Source organism: Mesoplodon mirus (assembly GCF_964341445.2).
Source record: "Mesoplodon mirus genome assembly, chromosome: 14".
Taxonomy (NCBI): domain Eukaryota; kingdom Metazoa; phylum Chordata; class Mammalia; order Artiodactyla; family Ziphiidae; genus Mesoplodon; species Mesoplodon mirus.
In genome coordinates this window covers 60,452,452-60,478,568 of record NC_138990.1, presented here as the reverse complement: position 1 = coordinate 60,478,568, position 26,117 = coordinate 60,452,452, and the positions used below count along the sequence as shown (strand labels likewise).

Sequence of the window (26,117 nt, the reverse complement as noted above, 5' to 3'; positions counted from 1 at the left end):
AAGGGTAAGGGAGCCCATTGATACGGTTTGCAGCACGGAGCAGGGTGGAGAACGGTGGAGAGTGACCTAAGAGGGCAAACAGAAGTTTCTAGCATGCTATTTAGAGAGATGGTAAAGAGAATGGCTCTGGAGCCAGGCTGCGTGGGTTCAAGTGCCAGCTGCCTGTTACTTACCGTGTGACTATGAGCAAGTTACTTCACCTCTCCATGCATCAGTATCCTCAACCGTAAAGGGGGGATAACACCAGCCTCACAGACTTGTAGTGAGGGTTAATGCTTAGTTGATCTCTTTTAGGGGTAACATAGGTAAAGCACTTAGCATACAGTAGGCACTCACTAAATGCTGGCTTCTTTCTTCTCTCACCTCCTTCAGGTAAATGTGTGGGGATGCAATCCTATACTTAGTATGTGGCATTATTATATACACTCAATAAATATTGCTTGATTGATGATTGAAGGGCCCTTTTCTTCCTTGGAGGTCTCAGAACATCCTGCAAGTGACACGTCCACTTGGTCCTTGGAAGCTGCAACAGTTACTGTGGCTTAAAAAGTTCTTGCTACTTATATGGGAAAGGAATCTGAAAAAGAAGGGATATATGTATATTTATAACTGCATCACTTTGCTGTATACCTGAAACTAACACAACATTGTAAATCCACTATACTTCAAAGTAAAAATAAACATTAAAATAAATAAATTAATTACAATGTATACAAAATCTTAAAAACAAAAGTTCTTCCTGACATGATTCTGTCTCCATTCCTGAATTGTTAGAAGGTTACTAGGGCATTTGCCCTATAATGTATTAAGTTGTACATTTGTTTTATGCTGTTGTCTGTATTTGTTTTATAAACAAAAAGTTTTTAAAAATCTTTTAACATTTTTATATAACTGTAAAAAATTTAAAAATTTCATTGTTTGCTTTCTCTTCATTTGCTCCTCCCTGTGATTAGGATGGATCTGAATTATCACCAAATTCTTAACAAAAGGCATTCAAAAAGGTGATTTTACTGGTGATAAGTGGACCTGGGGCCACTTATGTCTTCCTAGTCACAGATTTCTTCCTATTCACAAGTGTGAGAGACTGAAGCTGGATCTAAATGCTTGCCCTGGATGTATACCGGGAGGTTTACATGATTCTTGTTGACTGGCTCCAAATCCCTGACCTTCGATGCCCTGTTTGACCCTGAGCAAGCAGCTTCCCGCTTCTGCCTCTCTCGGCCTCCTTAGAACCTCCAGGTGCCTGGAGTGGGGGGCTCCTGTTCTCCACCAAGCATCTCTGCCTTTGTTGCCAGGCCCTGTCCCCAGCACCACTCTCAAGTAGACGCCAAAGCGGAGGAATGTTTTTCCAAGCCATTTACCTGGCATTCTCCCTTTCTATTGTTCTGTCTCTTTCAATTCTTCTTTCATTATGCGCTTTCAAAATGGAACAAAAAACTCCCTATGACTATAAACTCTACTAGACTTGAAGTTCCACAGTGGCAGGAACCATGTTTTTTCATGTCTTTATAACCTATATAGCCTGTCTGAGTAGTTGACACAGATTAGGAGCTCAAGAAATGGTCGTTGAACGGAACCGAATTGAATTTTCCTTCCCTTCCTGGCTGCATGAAAACTATCTATTTCTCCAGGCCAGCGTGATTACTCTGCTGGATTGCACACTGCTTGAGGGAGAGGGACTTTGCCCTCTCTGGGAGTTGGTTTTCCTGTGGCAGCAGCAGCAGCAGGAGTGTGTAAAAGGATGAGTGAGATGGGAGGTCGTTGGGGAAAACAGGTACTTAAGAAACTTGGAGGCCCGTTTATTTTTTACATTACTCTATAGTTTTTCTTTCTTTCCCTTAGCGTAAGATGCATCTACTCTCTTCTTGTAAGGGATTAAGGAATTCTATTCGTTTATTTTACCTCTTGTACAGTCACAGACAAACTCCCAGCTCCTTCCATCCCCTACCCACCAAAGCTGGTATGGAAAGAGCAGAGATCCCAGGGCTTCTGAAGGTTTTACTTTTGCAAAACACACACAGAACTTGGACATGAGAGAGTGAGCTAGGCCATTCAGCTCCTCTGTGTCTCACCTTTCCTCACCAGTAGCTGGGTAGCGTAGAAGTAATAAATAAGGAGTAATAAGTGATGCTTGTTGTTGTTAGGATGAAAAGCTCCAGCCCATGAAACTTGTGATTTATAACAATGAGATATTCAGGTCCAATTTCTGGGTGAAGGCAACTGAAATAGGAGCCTCCCAGTCCCTGAGCTTCAAGGCGTCTCCCCACAATGTATCAGGACATAAATTGACCAAATCAGCCGTTTTCCTTATTTCTCCAAGTTCCAAAGTCCTAATGCTTTCCTGCTGAGTAGTTATTTTACAAGGAGGAAGGGGAAGTAAAAAGGCAGACTCTGTCTGAGGGCTCTCAGCTGGCTTTGGCGATGACTCCCCTCTGTCCCTAGTTAACGCCACCCTGGTTCGGCTCCAAAACTACAGTGACCCCAAAACAAGCCCATACCACAGACCAACGTGCTGCTTTCCCATCTCCTAAAGATGAAATTCCAAGTTTTTGCAAATAAATACTCCCCGCAGCAAAATCTCACTGTCAAGAAGGACATCATCCTTGTCCCGACGCCCACAAGAAGGGCCTTTTGCCAAAATGAATGGGAAATCATTGGCCCAATTAACATCCTGTGATCTTAGATCTAAAAATGACCCGGAGCCGGGTAAACAAGGTGACGTAAGCGGCTGGGCAGGGAGCAGCTCTCTACTGCCACCTGGAGGACAGAGTCCTCAAAGGCGCGGAGGCTCCGTGCTGCGGGGAAGTGGTCCTCAGCCGGTGGAAGGAACCGGTGAAAACGGGAGCGAGAGCTGTAGGGACGCGGGCAGGGGAAGGAAAACACAGAGGGGCCTAAAAAGACAGGAAAGAAGCTGCACCGCGACCTCAGCTAGAGGAAAACGAGGTCTGTGTAATCCAGGCCATAGGACATTGTGGCGTTGACCCTGCTGGCTTCCTTCTGGGAACATTCCTTTTATAAAAGGACTCGGGCATCATGAACTCTGGCTAGAAAAAATTACGGTTAGAACTACGTGGGGGTAGGATCCCCAACGCCGGAGACCCTTGATAAAAGCAATCCCCAGTTTCTGAAAGAAGAGACAGTGGCGTGGATATTCTAAAAACAAAGGGTCACTGGATTTTCTGTTTTATTTTGAGCGTCACCGTGACTTGAGTGGGGGAGGGAGTGAGGAGTGTACCAGTCCTAATTTACTTTCTCGTCAGGCTAATGTGAGAATGAGGCTGCGGAGCTTTCGCATTATGCAACTGGCATGCTGGGAGATGCCCTAGAAATGTGCTGGGGGCTAGGAGAAGGTCAGCCGCGTCCTTATTACTTTCCTCCTGTAGATGATCCACAAAAGGAAAACAAAGAGTTGATTTTTAATTTGATGAAAACAAAAACCGCTTTACTTTTGGACTAGTTGGTTTTTGCTGCGTTGTAAAACCACCTCAAAATCTCAGTAGCTGAGGACAACGTACATTTACTTTTCTTGTGAATAGGTCTGCAAGGCAGCCTTGGCCTGATCCCAGCTGGGCTCACCTGGGCTGGCTGAGCTAGGCTAGACTCCAGGCTTAGGGTCTGACACAGGTCTGCTCCTCTTACTTCCATTTCCAGACCCAGGATGGAAGGCGAATGGCTCCTCTCCTGGCATAGGGTGGTCAATTCAAGAGGCCAAGTCAGAATAGACAAACACGTTTGAGCCGCTGTTTGTGTCCTGTCAGCTAATATTCCATTGGGTAAGGCAAGTCCAACATCACCTGGGGGAGGAGGGGAGGGGGATAAACTCTACTCTCCTAAACTGCTCCACACCAGAATTTAACCAGTGAGTCATTGTCTGCTCACTGGAGACACCTGCTTCTTGTGAGAGAATTGCAAAGTGAGGATGGCCAAGATAATCCTTATGCAGTATTGGTGGTTTCCAACGTGAATTCAATATTGCCTAATAGACACTTTAATTTCCTTTTTATTCACTTCCATCCCTATCTCCTTCTATGCCTTACACTTATGACATTCAGTGTTCATAATGGACAAGGGACACAGTACCCTTGTAAGTGTCTTGTCTACTTGTGACATTATGTTGTTCTGTCTCATGACAGGGTTTCCTTAAAACTCCCTGTGCCAGAAAGGCAAGGACTTACCCATGCAAGTATCACCTGTGGAATGAAAACAACAAGGAGAGGTTCTTGGAGGAGGCAGCATAATAGGTCGAGAAGAACCTGGGTTTCTAGTCCTGATTTTGCCAGTATTGTGATTTGGAAGGTCAGCAGGAACCAACAACCAGGTGCCTTTAAATTAGCCTTACTGAGTAGCTTGGACTTTTAATCCTGCACACTGGCACAACAGGGTTAGATCAGAGTTTTTGAAAAACCTTTTTGGAAGTAGTGTGGAGGGTGGATTGAAGGAGAAAAATTGGATTGGAGGGAAGGAGAGAAGTTAGGATATAGTCCAGGTGAAAGGTGATGAGGACATTGACCAGGAATAACGCACTGAAGATGGAAAAGGGATGAAGAAAGAGCCTTTAGAAGCAGAACTGACAGGAAGGACTTCAAGGCAATTAAACATAAAGAGAAAGGGAAAGAGAAAGGCAATGGGGAGTCTAAGATGAATCTAGGGTCCAGAGTCTATCACACAAATAGAGTTAAATATCATGTCTCAAAATCTTTGTTACAGCTGCATAAATGTATGTATGTATGGGTTGGCAGTCCTTGTAAAATGTATTTCTTTCCAGGGCTGGTAAAAAAAAATATTAAAAATGGAGTATGTCAGTGTTTCTCAAACTTAAGTCATTTACATATCTCATTCAGAATTTTTGCCATATTCAAATAATACCTGCACCATTAATTGCTTACTATTGTTCTTAAGTGAAGTCACTTTTTTACACAAATATTCACTGCAGGCTCATCCTTAAAAAACATAAAATGAAATCATGATTGTGATTTTCCAGTTATGTTTTTTATACATACATTTGTTTCAATAACAAATACAAGGCCATTAGAAAAGTTAAATCTATCTGTATACTACCTATTTCCCTTATAATACTTATTTCCCATGCCTTCAGCTGTGAGCAGGCTAGACTTAGGGAACCCTTGACCTGGGTGAGAACGGAAGCCACTAGGCTTGTACGTAGTTTGCTTTCTTTGCCATCCTCTTGGTTCCCATTCAGATTGTATCATCATCCACTCCTGGATGGCAGGTCTGATCTTTGCATCCGTTGTTGGCAAGGCCTGGCCCTGCAGGCAGTGACCTTTAACGGATCTGGGCTGGAGGTTGTCATCCAAACAAATGGGGGCTGACCTGGAATGTCTTTTTAACTCAGTGCCTCACTTCCCAAGCTTCTGAAGGCTGCTGTAAGAGCAGCCAAACTAGATGAGCTGGGTCCCTGGAATTCTGCAGCCAAGAGTGCAAAGGGAGCCTTGGGATGTCCCTTTGCTTCTCCAGTGCTCTCGGTGATGATTTCCCAAGGGCCACACATGCAGGTCTGAATGGGGAGGGCCGCAACTTGGCCTTCTTTTGTTTACATTTGATGTATAAAGATCTCTATAGATGGTTGTCAAGGTCAAGTGGAATTAATTCTGTACTAACGGGTTGGATGACATGAGGCACGTCACTGAACTTCTCTGAGCCTGTTCCCTCCTGTGTAAAATGGGGCATTGGGCTGGTGACCTCGAAAATGTCTTCATCTGGCATCTTACTGTGCTCAACAGTTTGGGGAAAGTTGTGTTCAAGTCCTTGCCCATTTTTTTTTAAATAGGACTATTTGTTCTAATACATAAAACATTATGGTCACTGTACATAAATGTTGTATGTGTATTTCATCTTATTGTTTCATCCTTGTTTCTGTGGAATAAAGAGACTTTTTCTCCCCTGTGGGGAGATTTTGACTTACAAAAAAGCCCCAACTGACAATCTTTTCCTGAGGGTTTCTATTTAAAAAGATCTTCCTTACTCCAAGATTATAAAAATACACACTCAGTTTATCTTTCGGAATTTTACTGGATTCCTTTATTTTATTTCTAATTGTAGATCTTTTTAAATGTATTTTATATAAGAGGTGAGATGGAGATTCACCTTTATTTTCTTTTCAAATAGGTACCTCATTTATTGAACAATCTATCCTTTTCACACAGATTTGAAATACATCATCTTTATGAAATTAAAAAAAAATTTCAAGTATATATACTATATACTATATACTTATAGTAGTAAAAGCTATTGCCAATTCTTCTATGGCATATTTTAACTCTTGTACTAATGGAATTATTATTTTTATTTATTTATATTTTAAAATTATAGCAACAATATTTACTCCCAACCTCACTGCAGCCGTTTTAAAGCATTTAAAAACTTAACCAGAAATGGTCACTCTAATGAGTGTCAATATATAAAAGCTCTCAAAGGAGCAGACTTCCCTTTTCTGTCATGGTAATTAGTAGTGGTAATCACAGCAATTAGTAGAAATAAAATAGGAATCGTAATTGTAAGGAACTAAGTTTGTATGATTTTGGAGAAAGTAGGACTAGGACCTAGGGAGGTTATTCCAGAGACCAGGGTTTCTGTGCAAAACTAGAAAGTTAGAGACATTTTCCCCCCAGGGTGCCCCCTCCCCATTCCAAGTACCCACTGTTCTCCACTCCTCTCTACCTCACTTCATCTCTTAGAATCTCCTCTCAGATCTTCATTCACACTGAGGTGTTGATGACTGGTTCCTAGCCAACACAGCTATTCCCACTAGAGTGTGAGGTATGTGGAAATTAATTTGTGACCAATAATAGAATGCTGAAGTTTGAGGCACTTTACTAACTAATAATTCTAAGTTGACTCAATGTTCCCACAGAAATGAGTGCACCTGATCTTATTTGCATACTTCTTTTGTGAGAGAGAAAAAGTTGTGTTGGTAATTGTCTGGACCTCTTTGTCACAGTCCATGGGGATATAATGATGTGCCATTAATAGCTGAGGCCACTTCAAGTTGCCGTATGAGGTGAGTTCAGCTTATATGGCTGCTTTCATTTTCTTTTTAATGTTGTCCAGAGATAAATTTTTAATAAGTTCACCAAATCTCTATTGCAAGGGAGGAAGTACGATACTGGAAACATACTTGTTACTGAAGTTACAAAAATTATGATTACTTAACGAAAGACATAAAGCAATGACACAAATGAAAAGCATGCTACTATTATTCACACTGGTACTCAGTAAATATTGTTGAATGAATGAATAAATGAATATTTTAAACCTACTAAAATCTGTGTTTATTTGGCTAATAAATGAAATAGGGCTTGTTGATCCTTTTCTGAAATATTTACTCACTTTTAATCAAATCTGTGGTATAAAAACAGTACTTTCAGAAAATGTTTTTCGAAGTAGAGTTTAAGATTTTTTTAAGTTATTTTAGTATATTTTTCATCATAAAAATATCGATTTTTAGGAGCAGAACAAAAGCCCTAATTGATGAAATGAGACAGAGAACAAGAGCATGGTAATGTTCTAGGGTATAAAGAAATGGCAACTGGCTTCTAAATATTGTATAGGATCCCTGGCCTCAGTAATATCTTACCTTACTATGTAAAATACTTCTATGAATACCTTATCTACTTGAGAAAGATTTTCAATAGTGTTTGCCTTATTTCTTTGCCTACTCCCCTGAAGCTATTTTGTTTGTTAAATAAAACAAAACTGGGTTCTCTGATAGGAGTAAGTTTTTGTCATCCAAAGTGAGGAAAATGTGTGAGAAACAAAAATTTGAGAATTGGGATTCTTAAGCTAATGTTCCCACTGATACACACACACACACACACACACACACACACACACACAAGATTCAGAGCCTTAAACTAGAGGAAGGAGGCCCCAAGAGTAAAACCGAGGCAATAGCCAACAGGCTGAACCTCTGAAACCATACCCTGTAGGCAGCACCCCACCCCTCGTCCACTTGCAGTCAGCCCTGCTGCTCTGTGTTTTATGTTCCATGTGTCATTCCTGATTGCTGGAAGGAAAGTGGAGTTGGGACCATTATTGGGAGCCAGTGATCAGACGGGCTGCTTTTGCCAATTGAATAGAATATAGACAACACCCCCTCCTCAGCCTGCCATCAAAGAGGAGGATAATTGAGGTCTCCCTGGCCCACGGGAGACATCTAGTATTCACCTCAGGGTCCCTTCCAGGGGGTTCATTGACTTGGGATTTCAGTTCCTACTCCCCAAACAGTTTTCCCGGCAACAAAAGGTTTTTCAGTCCTTTTAAATTCATCTCAGGATGCAAACTATGCAGAGCGGTCAGGATAGAAACCACGTGAGCAACAAATAACAAAGCACTGATTGCATCTAGTGGGCATAGGGTTTCAGTGACTTCATGTTGGCTGAATATAGGCAAACACTTGGTGTGCTGTGTGTGCCAGGGAGAACCATGATGCAATCATCCCCTCCCCTTGATGTAAGGGGGAGGACCAGGGTCAGAAGGGGGGTGTGTGTGTGTGGGTGTGTGTTTACTAAGAGATCAGACTACAGAGATTTCAGTCAATGGTAAAGCCAAAGGGTCTAGTTTTGCACTCCTAACTCAGGCAGAGCTTCTGTTGGTCAGTTATAACTGTGGCATTTTCCCCAATGTGAGTGGACTTTCTCTTTTCCCTTTCTGCAGATGAATTTTGAGATGTTCTTCTCTCCTAGGCCTGACAGAAGTTGCTGCATGATTTCAGGAATGATCTGTTTCTCCTCCACCCTCATTCAACTTGTCTTGCTGCCCTAAAGGAAGAAATCTCCACAGCCCACCAGGGGAATCATAGTGTAGGCCCAGAATGAGAAGAGTCTTTAGGGGCAACTTGAAGCTGTGGCTCCTTGCTCCTTGCTCTCCCAAAGCTGGGAACACATATTACCTATGAGGGCAGAAAACAATCATAATTCTCCATCTCTGTAGAGGGACAGCAACACACACTCTCCAATCAACACGGAATCTATGAACATCTGAATTTTCGTTGAGTCTGATGAAATGAGTTTGATGGGGTTCAGGACACACTACCCCAAAACATGATAAGGGGCATTTTTATATCCGAAGACAGAGGGACACAGAGAAAAAGCTGAATGAACAGGCCTTGCTAAGTTTCCCATAGTTTACTACTCTTAGCTTATACCCTTTTGTCCCATCACATTTTTCCACAACTTTCCACTTTTCATCAGACCTAGCCTAAAAATGCTCAGGTTTCACCATTCTTTGGGTCTTTTTATCCTTATGAAAACTCTTATGTCATGTAAATTTATATTAAATAAATGTCTATGCTTTTATCTTGTTAAAATGTCTTTTGTTTCAGAGCCCCAGCCAAGAACCTAGAAGGGTAGGATGAAAAAAAATTTTTTTCATCCCTTACAAATTGTTAGAGCAATAAGCACTGCTGATTTTATATAGATACTTGAGTGACAAACTACTGTGATCTCCAAGGTATATTCCCAGCAAAATTACCAAAAAGAAGATAAACATAAACCTCTAGACAATGAGAAAAGCCTTAGATGATGGCTTGGCATTACTGGGTGGAGGAATACAAAAATATCCAGCAGGCAACAAGGTAAAATTCACGATGTCTAGGACCCAATCACAGATTTCCAGGCACACAGAGAAGCCAAAAAACACAACCCATAAAAAGGAAAATAATCAATCAAAACTGACCCAGACTGACGCAGATATTAGAGTTACCAGAGAAGGACCTTGAAACAGTTACTGTAATTGTATTCCACATATTCAAAAAATTAAGGGAAGAAACAGAAGACATTTTTAAAAATCCAAATCAAACTTCTAGGAAGGAAAACTGTGCCATCTGATATGAAAAATAAACTGGATGGGAATAACAGCAGATTATTAGACATTACAGAAGAAATATTACTAACTTGAAGATATAGCCAAAAAATGAAAAATATATATCTAAAAAGAAAGATATAGAGAAAAAGAATAAAAATAAATACATAAAAAGAGCATCAGTGAACTTTGGGACAACTTTGAGCAGCCTAATATATGTATAATTGCAGTCCCTGAAAGGGGGGAGGATGAAAAACCTATTTGAAGGAATGATGGCTGAAAATTTTCCAATCTGATAAAAACTACAAGCCCACCAGTCCAAGAAACCCAGTAAATCCCAAATACAAGAAAAATGAAAACCACACTCAGAACCTTTAAGGATTGAGTGAATATACATTTATTTACTCTATATATGTAAAATGGGACATGAATTTAAAATAAAATAAAATGAAATAATCTGTCCTCTACTAGCAGAGAAATCCTTAGAGGCCCCTGACTATCTTCATGGGTATTGTGGAGGAGTCAAGAAAGTGCAAAACTGTTTCTGTCCTCAAGTAGGTTTTAAGCTACCTGGGCATACTAATGTAGGATACACTACTACTTAACTCCACAATATCCATTCTCCCTTCTTCCATTGCTGGCAGAACCCCAGTTGTGTCCAAATATCCACCTCTTTCCCACATGAGTCCAGAAGGAAAGACTCTATCCTTGATCCAGGAATAAACCTTGATTGATTTAACTCAGTCATGAGGTTCTCATTCCCCTTGACGGTAATTGACATGAGGGTAACTATCTGACCCAGTTCTGACCAAGAGATGTGGGGGTAAATGTGCTGGAGGATTTCAGAGAAAGATTCTTTGCTTCCAAAAGAGACAAAAAGAAGAGACAGGGCTTCCCTGGTGGCGCAGTGGTTGAGAGTCCACCTGCCGATGCAGGGGAACACGGGTTCGTGCCCTGGTTCCGGGAAGATCCCACGTGCCACGGAGCGGCTGGGCCCGTGAGCCATGGCCACTGAGCCTGCGTGTCCGGAGCCTGTGCTCCGCAACGGGAGAAGCCACAACAGTGAGAGGCCCGCGTACCGCAAAAAAAAAAAAAAAAAAAAAAAAGAAGAGACAAACTCTTCTTCCTTTGGACATTGATGTGCCTGATGCCTGGAACTTCTGTACTCAATTTTTGACTAAGCAAGGACCAGCCTGATGTCAGAGCCAATATCCTGAGGATGACAGAACAGTGAAAAGAATTTGGATCTTTGATGATATTGTTGAGCTGCTGAATTAACCAGTCCTGAAGCTCCCATACCAGTGAATTTTTCCTTGTATGAAGTAATACATTTCCTTATTGTTTAAACTAATTTGAATTCAGTTTTATGTTCTTTGCAGCCCAAAATATTCTACCAGCAATAATTAAATATGTACCTAACTAATTCTATCACCATGGGCAGATAACTGTTCTCTAGACCTCACTTTTCTCCCGTGGAAAGTAAAGAACTCCCATGGAAAGTAAAGAATATGGACAAAACAAATTCTACAGTCCCTTTTAGCCCTAACCAATTTACCTTATATGTAACCGATTATTCCAGGCAGTCAGTAATAATCATGTGTGTGATTTGGAAAAGAAGCTCTATGATTCAGCAATTTATCTTCTAGGGATATAACCAAGAGAAATTAGCGTATATGTCCACCAAAACACATATATAAGAATATGCATATATATTATGAATACATAATATCCAAAATCTGGAAACAACCCTGTATTAGCCAGAGTTCTCCAGAGAAACAACCAATAGGACACATACATACATATATTAAGAAATTTATTTTAAGAAATTGGATAATGCAGTTGTGGAGGCTGACATGTCTGAAATCTGTAGGGCAGGTCAGCAGGTTGGAAACTCAGGCAGGAGTCAACACTGCAGTCTTTAGGCAGAACTTCTTTTTTTTCTGGGTAACTTCAGTTTTTGCTCTTTAGGGCTTCAACTGATTGGGTAAGGCCTTTCCCACATTATCAAGAGCAATCTCCTTTACTTAAATCAACTGATTGTAGATGTTACTACATGCGCACATTACCTTTACAGTAACATCTAGATTAGTGTTTGATTAAATAACTGCGTACTATAGCCTAGCCAAGTTCACACATAAAACTAACCATCACAAACCCAACATTCATCTACAGGAAAATGGATAAATAAATTGTGGTACGTTCATACAAAGGAATACTACATTGCAAAAAAAATAATAAAATGCTGTTAAATGACAACATAGATGAGTATCATAGACAAATATCACAGGGCGAGGAAGCCAGATACAAAATTACATTCTATATTATCCATTTATATAAATTTTAAGGACAGACAAATTAACAGATGGTAATAGAAGTCTAATGAGGATTATGGACTGGTAAAAGGCACAAGGGAATCTTCTGAGTGCTAGAAACCTTTGATATCTTGATCTGATGGCCATATAGGTAATACACAAAAATTTATTGAACTGTACAGTAAAATTTATTATAGTTTAACACTTAAAATATAATCTATCAAAAAAACTAAAGAAAGAGTGCCACAGGAATCTAGAGGTGGGAGGGACCATTCTGCTCTAAAATGACAATGGGAAGGCTTCACAGAGACTGTGGGCTTGAGCTGGCCTTTGAAGGGTGAGTGGAATCTGAGAGACAAAGAGGAGAATCAAACAAAGTTATGGCAGAGGAAATGTATAAGGCAGGGCAAAGGGATGATTTCTTTTTCCCATTTAGGATGTCACTTTTACCCAGGAAACATAATGAAATAAGTACAGTATATCAGAAGCAATGTAGAGTAGCAGTTGTGAGCATAGCCTTTGGGGTCAGAGATTTGTGGATTTGAATCCTGGCTCTGATGCTTTCTGGTTTGAATGAGTGTTTTGGACTGGCCTTCTCACCTGTGAAGTACGTACTTGTGGAGAGATTTAAACACAAACATATGTGTGATGTGCTTAGCACAGAGCTTGCACACAGAGTAAAAGCCCTCAATAAATGGAAGTCATTACTACTACTGGTACTTCTATAACTGCCAGTCTGGGCCACCTGGTCACCTTCACTTGAGCGTGGTACTGTCCAAGGGAAGAGGAATGGCCGAATGATCTCTTTGGGTCCTTTCAAGCCCTCAAATCTATAAAACTAACAAAACCCAAATGACCGAGGTTGTATTCTTTCAAGCCATATTGATATCATTTCCCCTTCATAGTCTAGTCCTTGGTCATGGCTAACTATACTCCTTGACCATGCCAGCATACACCTCTGTCCTGGATAGGAAGACATAGGATAGCCTAGGCTCTAAATGATCTTACATGTTGGTGGTCACACACACATTCACACAGAATCCTGAAGAATGTATAAAAGTCCTTTACTTTGGGTGTTCACCATACATCATCTCTTTCGAGACCACAGGGAGAGTTAGCGATGTAGGAGCATTCACCTGTTTTTCTCAGTAATAACCTTCAACCTTCCCACGCCCTGACACCTAATTGGATTTTTTTTTAATTGAGGCAAAATTTACATGACATAAAATTAGCCATTTTAGAGTGCAAAATTGGGCTTCCCTGGTGGCACAGTGGTTAAGAATCTGCCTGCCAATTCAGGGGACATGGGTTCGAGCCCTGGTCCGGGGAAGATCCCACATGCTGCAGAGCAACTAAGCCCGGGTGCCACAACTACTGAGCCTGCGCTATAGAGCCCGCAAGCCACAACTACTGAACCTGTGAGACACAACTACTGGAACCTGCGCACCTAGAGCCCATGCTCTGCAGCAAGAGAAGACGCCGCAATGAGAAGCCCACGCACCGCAACAAAGAGTAGCCCCCGCTCACTGCAACTACAGAAAGCCCGCACGCAGAAATGAAGACCCAATGCAGCCAAAAAATAAATAAACAAAAAATAAATAAATTCTATAAAAAATAAAATAAAATAAAAATAGTAAAGTGCAAAATTCAGTGGTATCCAGTACTGCATGCTGCTGTGCCACCACCGCCTCTGTCTTGTTCCAAAGCATTTCATGGCCCTAAGGAAAACTCTGTACCCATTAAGCAGTCACTCCCTATTCCTTCCTTCTTCCAGCCTCTCACAACCACTAATTTACTTTTTGACTCTATGAATTTACCAATTCTGAACATTTCATATAAACGAAATCATACATATGTGACCTGCCACTTAGTTTTTTTGCACTGGTTTTCTTAGTCCTGTTTAAAAGTCTGCTCCCTCGTGATTGGCAGAGGAAACTTTTTCACGCTTGAACTGCTTACATCTTCTTCCTCCTCAACAGTCCATGAGTCTTTTTACCTCTTTGCTCTCATGTCCGGGGTCTTAGTTCTTGTTAGGCTATCTACCCTTCAATCCACACAGATTCACGCTAGAGCTGTGCTGTCCAATGGTAGCCACACACCACATGGGACTATTTAGATTATTAATTAAAATTAAATAATATTAAAAATTCAGTTCCTCAGTCACACTAGCAACATTTCAAATGTTCATTAGGCACATATGGTTAGTGACCTCTGTATGAGCCAACGCAGATAAAGAACATCATCAGAAAGTTCTATTGAATAGAGCCACTCTAGAGGGCACTGGATCCTGAACCCTGGCAAGTAGAGAAAGAGGGCTTCATGGTGGCCTGTCAGGGAATGGAATCTCTAAAATTATTTGACCTTCTGCACTGCCCGGGACTCCTCCTGTAGGGTCATTCTATGTGAATGGCTCTCCCTCAAATTGGGCTGTGAGCAGCCTGTACCCAATCGTGCTAGAAAAGGGTCTCTCATCCTCTGTCATCCCACCCTGCTAGGCACCCAAATCCAAGAACAAAAGGGAAGAAGAAAAAAATCCCTTCCCATCACATCTGTTTGCTATCTTAGTTTTTAAACTCTCCAGTTAGACTATAAACCCCTTGAAGATCGTCCATACGATCTCTTTACCCAAGTTCCTGACACAAAAACATCGAGCATGCAGTTGTGCACACAGAAGACACGCAGCCAAGATTTGCAGATAAAGCAACTGATGGAGGGAATTCCCTCGTGGTCCAGTGGTTAGGACATGGTGCCTTCACTGCTATGGGCCCGGTCGGGGAACTAAGATCTCGTAAGCTGTGCAGTGTGGCCCAAAAAAACAAAACCAAAAACAACAACAAAAAAGCAATTGACAGAAACATTTAGCCCAGGCTTTGTCACTGAGCTTGAGGGTACCAGTACTCCCAGGTCCCCCTGGAGGGGGTGTTCTCTCCATATTGACCCCTGCTCTGCCCTCCAGTGAGGGGCTCAGGACAGAGAGAGGCAATGGGTGTTGGCACTGCACTTGGAAATGTTTATTACAGCCTCTCCTCTAAGCAACTATGGCACCTGCTCATTTCCTCACGAAAACAATGATCACCTGCCGTAAACATGTGTCTGCCTTTCCCAGCAGAGTGTGAAAACTTGATGCAACACTAGCACATTAAAAGGCACTCAACAATTTAGGGTAAAAAACAAACACAAACAAATGTGTTAATGAAAGAGACCCTTTCTAAGTAGGAGGTAGAAACGGCAGCTAGGGAAATGAAGACAGCCAGAATGCGTATGCTGCAAAGCAGTGCAGGGCGGGAGGAGGCAGAGGCTGGGGCCGGGGCCCTGGCTGCCCTGTGTTCCATTTCCCACGTGACGGACCCTCTCTAATCCAGCTAGACCTGATCCAACTCCAGGTAGGGAAAAGAATATGTTTCTGCTTGCAAATTAACTTGCCTCAGGAGGCAAAACAAAATGATAGCCAAACCTACCCAGCAGTGAGCTGTCTGTGATGGAAATCATCAAAGCTTTTTGTTCTTTAGATGTTGATCCACAATAAAACTTTCCACTAGAAACCAGCGTGGACTTCTCACCACTTCCAGGTCAATAGAACTTAATGAATCTTGATGTCGCCTCCTCTTTCCCCACTCTTTTCACTCAACACTGCCCACCATACCCATGCATCTGCGGTCACATTCAGCCCTTTGTAGCTGATTGGTTAGACTACTCTCTTCCTGTCCTTTGAAACACAGATGGTAGCACTCAGCTGTCAATCTGGGACCCATGCTGTTCTTATGGTAATGGTAATGTCTGGTTTGGCAGCTCTAGGGGCGCTCGGCAGTTCGGTAGATCGATCGTATGCTTTGCTTAAGGCAGCCTCCAGCCACTGGGTAACAGGGATGGGAGGAAGCCTCTAGGCTTGGATCCTCCAGCCCGGAAGAGCAACTGCAGAAGTTGCAATGCACTGCTTTCACGCTCCCCTCCTCCTGGAGTTGGATTCCTCTCACCTTATTACCTAGTAATTAGCACCCAATCATGCTGGAGGTGCCAAGCACTGCGTCTTTTACCCGCATTACCTCATTCATTCATCTTGACATCTACTACAACAATCCCCATGACCAGCAAGAAAGTAAGCCTTGGAGAGGGTAATTAATTTACCCAAATCCACATAAATAGTAGCTTGCTGAGTGTGAGCTGAAACCAGTTCTCTCTGACCCCTAAATCCTTGCTCTTAACCTTGGCAGCGTAGGGCTTATACCATGTTGCTCCTCATGTTAGTTGAGTTCTTATTAGTGTTAAAGATGAGGAAAACTGAGACTCACAGAATGTAAGTAATTTATCCAGATTCACCCAGTTTATAAGAGGTGACGCTAGGGTTCAAACTCCGGTCCAGCTGACTGCAGAACCTAGCTGTGGTTGGCTGGGATTGCATTTTCTGCCCATGCCTTTGTTGACCCTGGTCCCACTCCCTCTCCCATTCTCCCTCTACTCCTCTCAGCTCTTAGCAAAACCCATGCCACCTTCCCATCCTTGACTCCCATCTTCTCTGCCTGGGTAATACTCTCTGGCCCTCCTCAAGTCCTATCTCCTCCAGGAAACTGTCCAGAAGAGAGCTCCAAAGCTCTAATTGACTCAGCCATCCACTGGTCAGGCCTCAGTACCACTGTGTGCCGCCATGTGCACTTACACTTGCCATGAGCACCGACAGTGGAGATGTCTGAGATGCTGGGCTAGACCACGTGCTCTTTGCCCCCTCACTGTCCTCTGTGCCTGGCACTCAGGAAGGGTGAACATCTGAGGATGGTTAGTGGAAATGATGTCAGCAAGTTAAGCAGTTATTTATTTAATGTCCACTATGTGCTGTCTGCTGTTTGAGGCCCTGTCACACACCTCACTAAGTCTATTTAAACTGCTCCTGCATGCTCACTGGCTTCTCTCCTCACACTGTGCACAGGATTAAGGCTTATGTGTCCTCATGGGGCAAAAATTGGTCCACCTGATTCTTATGGAAAACAGAAACAAAAGAACTTGTTCCCTGAGTTTAGAAGCAAGCAGCTACTTACAAGTTGCAGCTTGAAGAGGATTTAGGCAGGGTTCCTCACTTCCAAAATGTCCATCCCACTGGCTGTCATTCTCTCAGACAAAATTTTTTATTCCTCCTCTGAGGTCCCTTCTAAAATGCAGCCCCTTTCTCCACCTTCCCCATAGGTATTAGGCCTTATCAGCAAACATCATACCTGGGAATCAGGAAGAATGGGACATGGGATAAGTGCCTGGGGGTAGGAAACACAGTCCAGCTCCTCAACAAGACTCAGAATAGCCGTCAGGATCTGGCCCCTACCTGCCTCCCCAGCTTTATCTCTCTTCACTCTTGCCTTTGTAAGGCTATAGTCCTGTGGCACCCAACTTCATACCCTTCATCATGCCCTGCTCTCTTTTGCTTTCTGGCCTTTAGACATACTGTGCTCACTTCTTTGGCTGTCTTAACTCCTATTCACCCTTCAAATTTCAGTTCAGACATTGTTTCCTTCAGGAAGCCTTCCCTACTCATCTCAGTCTGGGTTTGATGCCCGTGCCATGAATCCCCAGAGCTCCTTGTGCTTCCCGAATCGTAGCACATAATGCACTGTATAATATGATCATTTATCACCTGTATCCCCAGCTGACTGTGAACGCCAAGGGCACAGGTTCTACGTTGGACTTGGCACCATCCCAGCACCAGACACTGCCTGGTACATAGTAGTCATTCAAAGAATGTTCGTTGAATGAATCAATAATTCATCGATTGGACAGATGAGTGTACTAGGGACTTCACCTCCTTCACATCAAGGAATTGCCTTGCTTGAGCCCCACATAGTTTTCCTAACTCCAGACAAGCCCCTGCTAAAAAGTGTACTGTAGATCAATCACAAAGGACTCTGAGAATGTGCATAATTCCATGCAACCCATTCCCAAGCCTAGATGTACAACCTGGGGCACACGTCATTTTCTTTTGATGGGAGACAATGTGCCACTGTGCCTGGGAGTTTATGTGCCCACCTCAGAAGCTTAGACATCACTGCAGACCACCAACACCCCATTAGCATGAGTGGGGCTTCCAAGATCCTGGGAAAAGTTATAAAGGCCATCTTGGAGCCAATAGTGAGATTTCCATTGTATTGATACAAAGGTGGGAGGACAGAGACCTTCCTTTAATCCCTGAGACATGTGCTTCAGGGAGGCCAAGAACTTTGTCTGATGCAGGAGAGTAATGAAGGGCATTACTATGCTTAATAGCTATGCTTAATAGCTTCCAGGAGGCACGGTCCAGGTCTCTGGGGAGAGGAACTTGAAAGAGCAGAGCTACTTTTAAAGAATCAAAAGAGTTAATCACAAGAACCCAAGCCTTGCAAGTTTGGCTGAAACATGAATCACGGTAATGGTCACAGCTGGCCATTATTGAGAGCTTACAATGTGTCTACCTCTGCTCTCAGTGCTTTACAAGTATTAACCATATAATCTTCACCACGCATGGTGACGAGGTAGGTCCTATTCTTACCCTCATTTCATAGATGAGGACACTGAGGCACAGATCTGTTAGGTGACTAACCCAGGATCACACCGTAAGTATAAAAAAAGAATTTGAACCCACACACTCTGGCTTCAGAGCCCCCAGGCTTAGCTGAGATCCTTGGCAGGAGTGGAGGGGACTGGTTATCAGTGCAAATGACTGGAATGATGATCCAGTGGGGCTAAGGCTGGTTGTTGGAGGTGACCACATTGCATTCTCCTATGTAATACTCACTAAGCATTTTCTCTGCTGCGTATCCAGCACTGGTCAGGCACTGGGCACAGGGGGTAGGTAGAATCCAGCCCCTGGCCTTGAGAGGCTCTCAGTCTCAACTGTGGACCATCCTGTGGTCAGGGCTGTGGTGGCTGAGATGTGGGAGTCACGATGGGGAAGCCCTGCCCCCTGCCTGGGGAGGGTTTACGGAGTAGGGAGGCGTTCACCTGAGTCTGGAAAATGAGAGCTGTGATTCAGGCTTTATCTCTTTGCTTCCTGCTTCTGTTCAGGAAATATCTGAAGGCCAAGGACTGTGTTTTACTTATCTTTGTCTCCCCAAGTGCCGGCACAATGGAATGGCACATAATAGGTGTTCAATAAATGTATATGGACTAAATGAATGAGTAAACTGATTAAACAGAATTGATTGTAAGGAGCTCCTATTTGGGAGCAGAAGCAGACAAAACAAACTTTTAGGAGATCCAGGTAGAAATAAAAACCAGAGTGAGTGATGCAGAATAGGAAAAAACCCTTTGCTGAGGTTGAGCAGGTCTGCTGGAAGTCTCTCCTCTCTGTTCTGGCCCTCTCTGCTGTCTGGAAGGACTGAGGGCAGAGAGTGGTTGTTCCCTGTAGGCGCCCCAGTGATGCTGACACTGTGTCTGGAACTTGGACAGAAAGGCAGCTTCCCAGAGAAAGTTAACAATGCCTGCAGTCAGATAATACACACACATCACTCCAGAAAGCCCTCCAAACACTGTAGATTTCATAACGACCAGCAGCTTCCTGCAACTCCAGCTTCCAGTCCCCAGAGTGGGACCTGCATCACCCACCCCAGTTCACCTCAAAATTTAAAATCTGGACCAAAAAGAAAAAGAAAAACCTAAATATCTAAAAAACAAAGATTGGTTAAATAAATTATGGTATGCCCATGCAATCAGACATTTAGCAGCCATTTAAAAGATGGTGTAGGGACTTCCCTAGTGGTGCAGTGGTTAAGAATCTGCCTGCCAATGAAGAGGACATGGGTTCAAGCCCTGGTCTGGGAAGATCCTACATGCCGCAGAGCAACTAAACCCGTGTGCCACAACTGCTGAACCTGCATGCCACAACTACTGAAGCCTGCACACCTGGAGCCTGTGCTCTGCAACAAGAGAAGCCACCGCAATGAGAAGCCCGCACACTGCAATGAAGAGTAGCCCCCGCTTGCCGCAATTAGAGAAAGCCCGCTTGCAGCAACGAAGATGCAATGCAGCCCAGAATAAAAATAAATAAATAAATTTACAAAAAGATGGTATAGATTTTCGTTGACATTAAATGATATTTGACATATTAATAAGTGAAAAAATAAGTTATAAAACAGCTCGTAGATATACATAGATATAGCGACATACAGAAGGGGAAAAAAAGCCTGGGAAGATACACATCAAACGTTAAATGTTGGTTATTTCCAGGTTGTATCCTCATGGATAATTTTTATTTTGTTTTTTATCTCTATTCTTAACTTGCATACAATGAGCAATCAATGAGTAATCATAAAAGGTCTGTCTGAGTGAGACTCTTGGATGATTTTAAAAGCAGACAACCTGACCCTGAGGTTTCATCAACCCCTCCCTACCTTGAGAATAATCTGAGCGGCTCAGAGGTGGCCTGGAATGGGTGATAAGATCATTCCGGGTCACACGTTGCTGATTGGAAGTTGGAGTGGCAGGAAACTGCCAACTGCAGTAAAATCTTCTGTGTTTAGGAGGTCTTTTTGGGTAACGATATAGAGTTCTGATTGCAGGCGTTGTTAATCTTCTTTCTGCCCTAGTTTCCAGAGTCAATGGCGGCACCATCAGGTGATTGTGCCTAGGGCTGGGAGCAGAGAGCCCTTCCAGGCAGCGGAGATGGTCCAAATCAGCTCTGATGAGCTTCCCCCACCTGCCAGTTTTGTTTCCTCTCCTCCTCCAGTTTAGCCTCAGCTCAATCAGGGGTGAGCCTGGGCTGGGAGCAGATCACGTTACTCACCATTATTTTATTGTCTGCATTTACCTCCTGCCCAAGAGGCCAGCTCACTTTTCCAAGGTAAATTATTTACATACAAAAACTCAGAAAAAAGATCCTCGATCTTCTCCCTATTTCTCCAGGGTCTTTGCCTCCAGCATTCTAACCCTCTCCCTCTGTTGTCTTCCTGGACATCTTCCCTAGCTCTGAGTCTGTCTTTCAACTACATTCAGGGCTCGAGTTTGGGGGAATTGGGGAATTGAGTGGAGGGTATCAGTTCACGAAGGACCAGGCCCTTAGGCTATTTAGCAAAATAAGGTTCCTCTTCCTGGCCAGGATTGGAGTGGTTTCCATGGTCATGCCGAGCCGCTCCATCAAAACGAAGGATGGGGTGCTCTTCCACACCCAGCCCTTTTCTCATACAGGCCAACAGTGCCCCATACACAGACTGTACACAGACAAATATACCGTGCCATGCATGCAGTCATGCATACATGCAAGCTCCATATATGCATCCTCAGACATATATAGACAGATACCAGCATGCATTCTCTTGGGCATCCAGACCTATAAGCACATACACATAGATAACACACAGGCATTCACACAGGTGTTGGAAAGCACACAACAACATGCAGACACCCACAGACAACTGTGCATTCTCATAGCCGCATATGTGGGTACTTGCACACACACTTAATCCCACAGACACTAGCACACAAATCTACTACAGGTGAAGAAGGTGGCTGATGGGTCACCTATCCCTAGACAGGGACCATTACCACCACACTGACACTGAGCTTGCTTTGTTTCATAGGAAGTTTGTGTAGAAGGTTGGCCGCCCTTTGACAATGGGTTCAGCCCTCCTCTGCCTCCCACTCCACTGCCAGCTTTCTCCTCCCTGGTCCCTTGTAGCCCCGTGTTTTCATCTGGAGCTGTGCCTGGTCGAGGGAATGCTAATCACCATGAGAGAACTGTTTCCACCTGTTTACATCCCTGCTCACCTCCCCCTAATGCCATTTCAGAGCCTGCCAAGCAGCGGGAGGAGGCCTGCTGTGCTGCTGCGGTGAGAGGGGGAAGGAATGAGCGAGAGGACAGTTGGAGTGTGAAAAGGACCCTGGCTAAGTGACTTCCCATACCAGCAGACACACACAAGATGCACGTAATTGCTTTTAGCACAGTGGGATGGATAGAGATACAAAAGGTCAAATCAAGGATTTGTCCCATAATATCTTTGCTAAGCAGCAGTGTCAGACATTGGAAAAGCATATTCATGAATTGAGTTGCCAGAGTGTGGGGCAGGCTTTTTCAGAGGCGGCTCTGTGTTCCCTCTTTGAGGTGCGGTGATTGGGTTCATACGGAGCAAGTGACTTCTCAATGCTCAACAAAGCTCTGCCTCTGAATTGGACTAAATAGTCTACTTGGCAGGCAGCTGAGATAACTGTGCTAAGTGAATTTCATAGTCGCTCCCACTCACCGTCCGCCCAAGCCTACTGGAAAATGCAGGATAAAGACCAAACTCCTGAGCGCGCCATTCAAGGCCCTCCACCAGCTGACGCAGATTAACCTTTCCAGGCACTCCCTAACATGAATGTTGGATGTCTACCCCCCTGGGCCTTTCTCCAATCTCTGAATGCATCAAGAGACTGGCTGCTTTAAGGACCTTGCCTGTGGCATTCCCCGGAGCGCACTGTCCCCCCTTACCCATTCCAATCCTCCTTGTTATTCAGGCTCAACTCAGGTCCTAATTCCCCCAATCCTTTCCTTGTCCCCCTACCTAGAAGTGACCATGCCCTTCTTGGAAGGAGGAGGACAGCAGGATAATAGAGAAAGAACCCAAGTCTGGATCCTGGGATCTGATTTAATGTTAACAAGCTCACAGGGGCTGGTGTGTTGAGAGCAGTCTCTGAGTTGGGGGAGGGGAGCAGAAGCAGCACGCAGGTTGGAGGTTGTTGAAATCACCCAGGGGAGGGAGGCGGATGATTTGAACTGGGGTGCAGGGGGGACATCAGTGGAGGTGGTGAGCAAAGGTTATATTCTGTTATATTTTGAAGGTAGATTTGAAAGGAATTGCCCAGGGACTGGTTGTGGGATATTAAAAAGGGTTAAAGATGACTACAAGATTTTTGGCCTAAGCGTTAACTGATATGCACGAGGAAAGAACAAATTTCAGTGGTAGATATTAAGAGTCTAGTTTTGGGCGTATTTAAGGTGCCTATTAGGTATCCAAGTAGAGAGGTCAAGACTGAGAAAAAAAACCAGGAGAGGGTGGTTTCCTGGAAGAAATTATTTTAAGGAGAAAAGCATGATCCGTCATGTTGAAAACAGCCAACAGGCCTAGTGAGAGGAGGACTAGGAGCTGACCATTGTATTGAGTTATGGGGAGGCCTTTGGTGACAAGTGGCAAGTGTGGTTTTATTAAGTAGTGGAGGTAAAAGCCTGACTGTAGTGGTTTCAAGAGGGACTAGTGAACTTTTAAGAAGTTTTGCAATAAAGGGAAGCAGATCAATGAGGTAGAGTAGAGGGATCAAAAAAGAATGTTTTCACAGGAAAAAAGAGATGTCTTCAAAACACACTTGGGACTTCCCTGGTGACACAGTGGTTAAGAATCCGCCTGCCAATGCAGGGGACACGGGTTCAAGCCCTGGTCCAGGAAGATCCCACGTGCCGCGGAGCAACTAAGCCTGTGCGCCACAACTACTGAGCCTGCGCTCTAGAGCCCACGAGCCGCAACTACTGAGCCCGCACGCCACAACTACTGAAGTCTGCGCACCTAGAGCCCATGCCCCGCAGCAAGAGAAGCCACTGCAATGAGAAGCCCGTGCACGCAACGAAGAGTAGCCCCCGCTCGCCGCAACTAGAGAAAGCCTGTGGGCAGCAATGAAGATGTGATGCAGCCAAAAATAAATAAACAAAATAAATAAATTTATTTTTAAAAAAACACTTGCCCTCACCCTCTACTCCCTTCTATTCCACTCACCCAGAGACGGAGAACGTTTCAAGATTGACCAAAATAATGTCCACAGTTCAGCTCTCAGTGATTGAAGGAATCCCCATCCCAAGTTTCTCTGGAAACCAGGATAACTCTTTCTTATTTTAAACCCAGTCCTGTGACTCTGGCCACATTAACCTTTCTCCTCCCCAACATCATGACCAATTTATCATTCTTCTTCCCAAATTTCTCTTCTAAAACCAAGAAGGAAGGGGGATTTTTTTCAGGAGAGTCATATGTTCTCTAGGAAGTTGTACTGCCAAATCAGAGAGGTTTTCCTGGCAACTTAAAAAGATATAACAAATAATTTTAAAATGTAATGTTCTCCATAGGAAAAAAAATCTCTGGCATATCAACTGCAGAGATGTTAAGTGCATTTTCAGTTTTCAGAAAATACACTGTGTGTCAGGTACGTAATTTCATTAGCCTGTTGTGTGGAGCGAGCTATTGTGAGGTGGTCTGTCATGTCTCCATTATTCCCAACCCCCCCTGGAGTTTAATCACATTCAGGGCTATTTGCAACTGTGGTTTCCCATTTCAAATCACATTAGGCTAAAATTAAGCTTATAACTTATACTTTGGGATGTACATATGCAACATTTTCCATCAGCATATTCCACTGGTAAGTCACTTCTGTGCGATGTCAAAGAAAAAGAACAGTAAGATATCCAACTTGGTGTGAAAACTTGAGAACCCCTGACTTTGTAATTTTCCCGAAGGTCATCTCCCGTAGGGAGATAACCGGGGGCCGCTCATCTTTCACTGGCTGTGTGGTTGGAGTCCTGTCAATCTCATACCGATGTTTGTGAAAAGGTCAGCTGTCCCTCTCAAGGTGACAGGTCTTTTTGAAATGGCAATTTGGGTGTGGCTCCTGGGTTCCTTGTGGTCTCGGACTTCACAGAGAGCTGCCAGTCAGAGTTGCACAGGTTGGAATGACGCCTTCAGGAGTTGTACAGTGTACCTACACAACTATACGCTCTGCAGCTCTGCTGCAGAGCGCTTACATGGGTGGAAGAAGAGAATGACAGAGTGCAAATACTTGGAGTTTCTTATCCAACAATGGTCCTGCCTTTACTGCCACTGCGTCCCTCTCTGCTCCATTCCAGTGGAGAGGACTGAGGGCCCTCAATGTGCCACTGTCATCATGCTGTTCAAAAATATCCTATGTGTGATGTCGACTGTGGGTTTGCAATCATCATGTACAAAGGAAACCACAACACAACTGTGGGCTTGCTCCACTCCCGTGTGCTCAGAAAAATGGCTCCCAGGTCCCCACACAGGAAGCACCAGAACCTCGTGATAGCCAGAGAGCCCGTGTCCTGCCTATCCCTGGCCAAGGCCGAATTGCCAGCTCCCATTGCTTGAGAGGTACCACAACACCCAGCACTCAGGAGCCCCTTCTCTCTCCTCTCTTCTCCCCAAGGCCTCCTTGGATTTTTCCTATAGTTTTGCCTTCTCTGCAGAATGCTGGCTCCATCATGGAGAGTACTCAGTTCCTTGAGGTCCCTGAGGAGGTTTTTGGTCTCTCAGAGGGAAACAGCTACAAGGCAATAGCCCTTCTCTTGTTAATATCAATTATGTCTGACCAAAGACCCTTGTCATGGACTGAATGTGCGTGTGTGTCTCTCCCAAATTCATACGTTGAAACCCTAATCCCCAATATGATGGTATTTGGAAGCGGGGCCTTTGGGAGGTAATTATGGTTAGACAAGGTCATGAGGGTGGGATCTTGATGGGATTAATGCCCTTATAAAAAGAGGAAGAGACACGAGATCCATCTCTCTCTCCCTGCCACGTGAGGATACAGGGAGAAGGCAGCTGTCTATAAACCAGGAAGTAGGCTCTTACCAAGAACCTGACCATGCTGGCACCCTGACTTCAGACTTCCAGCCTCCAGAACTCTGAGAAATAAATGTTTGTTGTTTAAGCCACCTAGACTATGGTATTTTGTTATAGGAGCCGAAGTTAAGACAACGCTTTCCCAAGAGGACTGAGGAGAAAAAAAAATCCCATTCTAGCCTGGAAAGTTCTTTCTTCTCTTGACCTAAATCGGACTTCTAGCAGGATTAGGCCCTAATTTTGCCTTAAGGAACAATACATATGTGACCTCTGCCCTTCCCACCTTCATCTTTCACGACTGAAGCTCACTGTCATGGTTCTCTTCAGTATTTTCTTCTGCAGGTTGAGTTTCCCTAGTTCCCCCTCTGAATGGCCTGGTTCTCAGATGCTTCACCACCAGAGTCAGCCTGTCCCTCGTCTACCATGTTGATGTGTCTTACAG

General features: G+C 43.7%; 1 long non-coding RNA gene across 3 annotated transcripts in view; it reads right to left on the bottom strand.

Annotated features, from left to right (window-relative positions):
- The window catches only part of LOC309815998, an 85,142-nt gene that overhangs the window by 10,889 nt on the left and 48,136 nt on the right, over positions 1–26,117 (bottom strand). For 2 of the 3 annotated variants that reach the window (XR_014295943.1, XR_014295945.1), the window contains exon 7: positions 337–577. This is a non-coding gene — a long non-coding RNA (uncharacterized lncRNA). The remainder of the gene's footprint in view (positions 1–336; positions 578–26,117) is intronic. The other variant, XR_014295944.1, reaches the window with a different exon arrangement.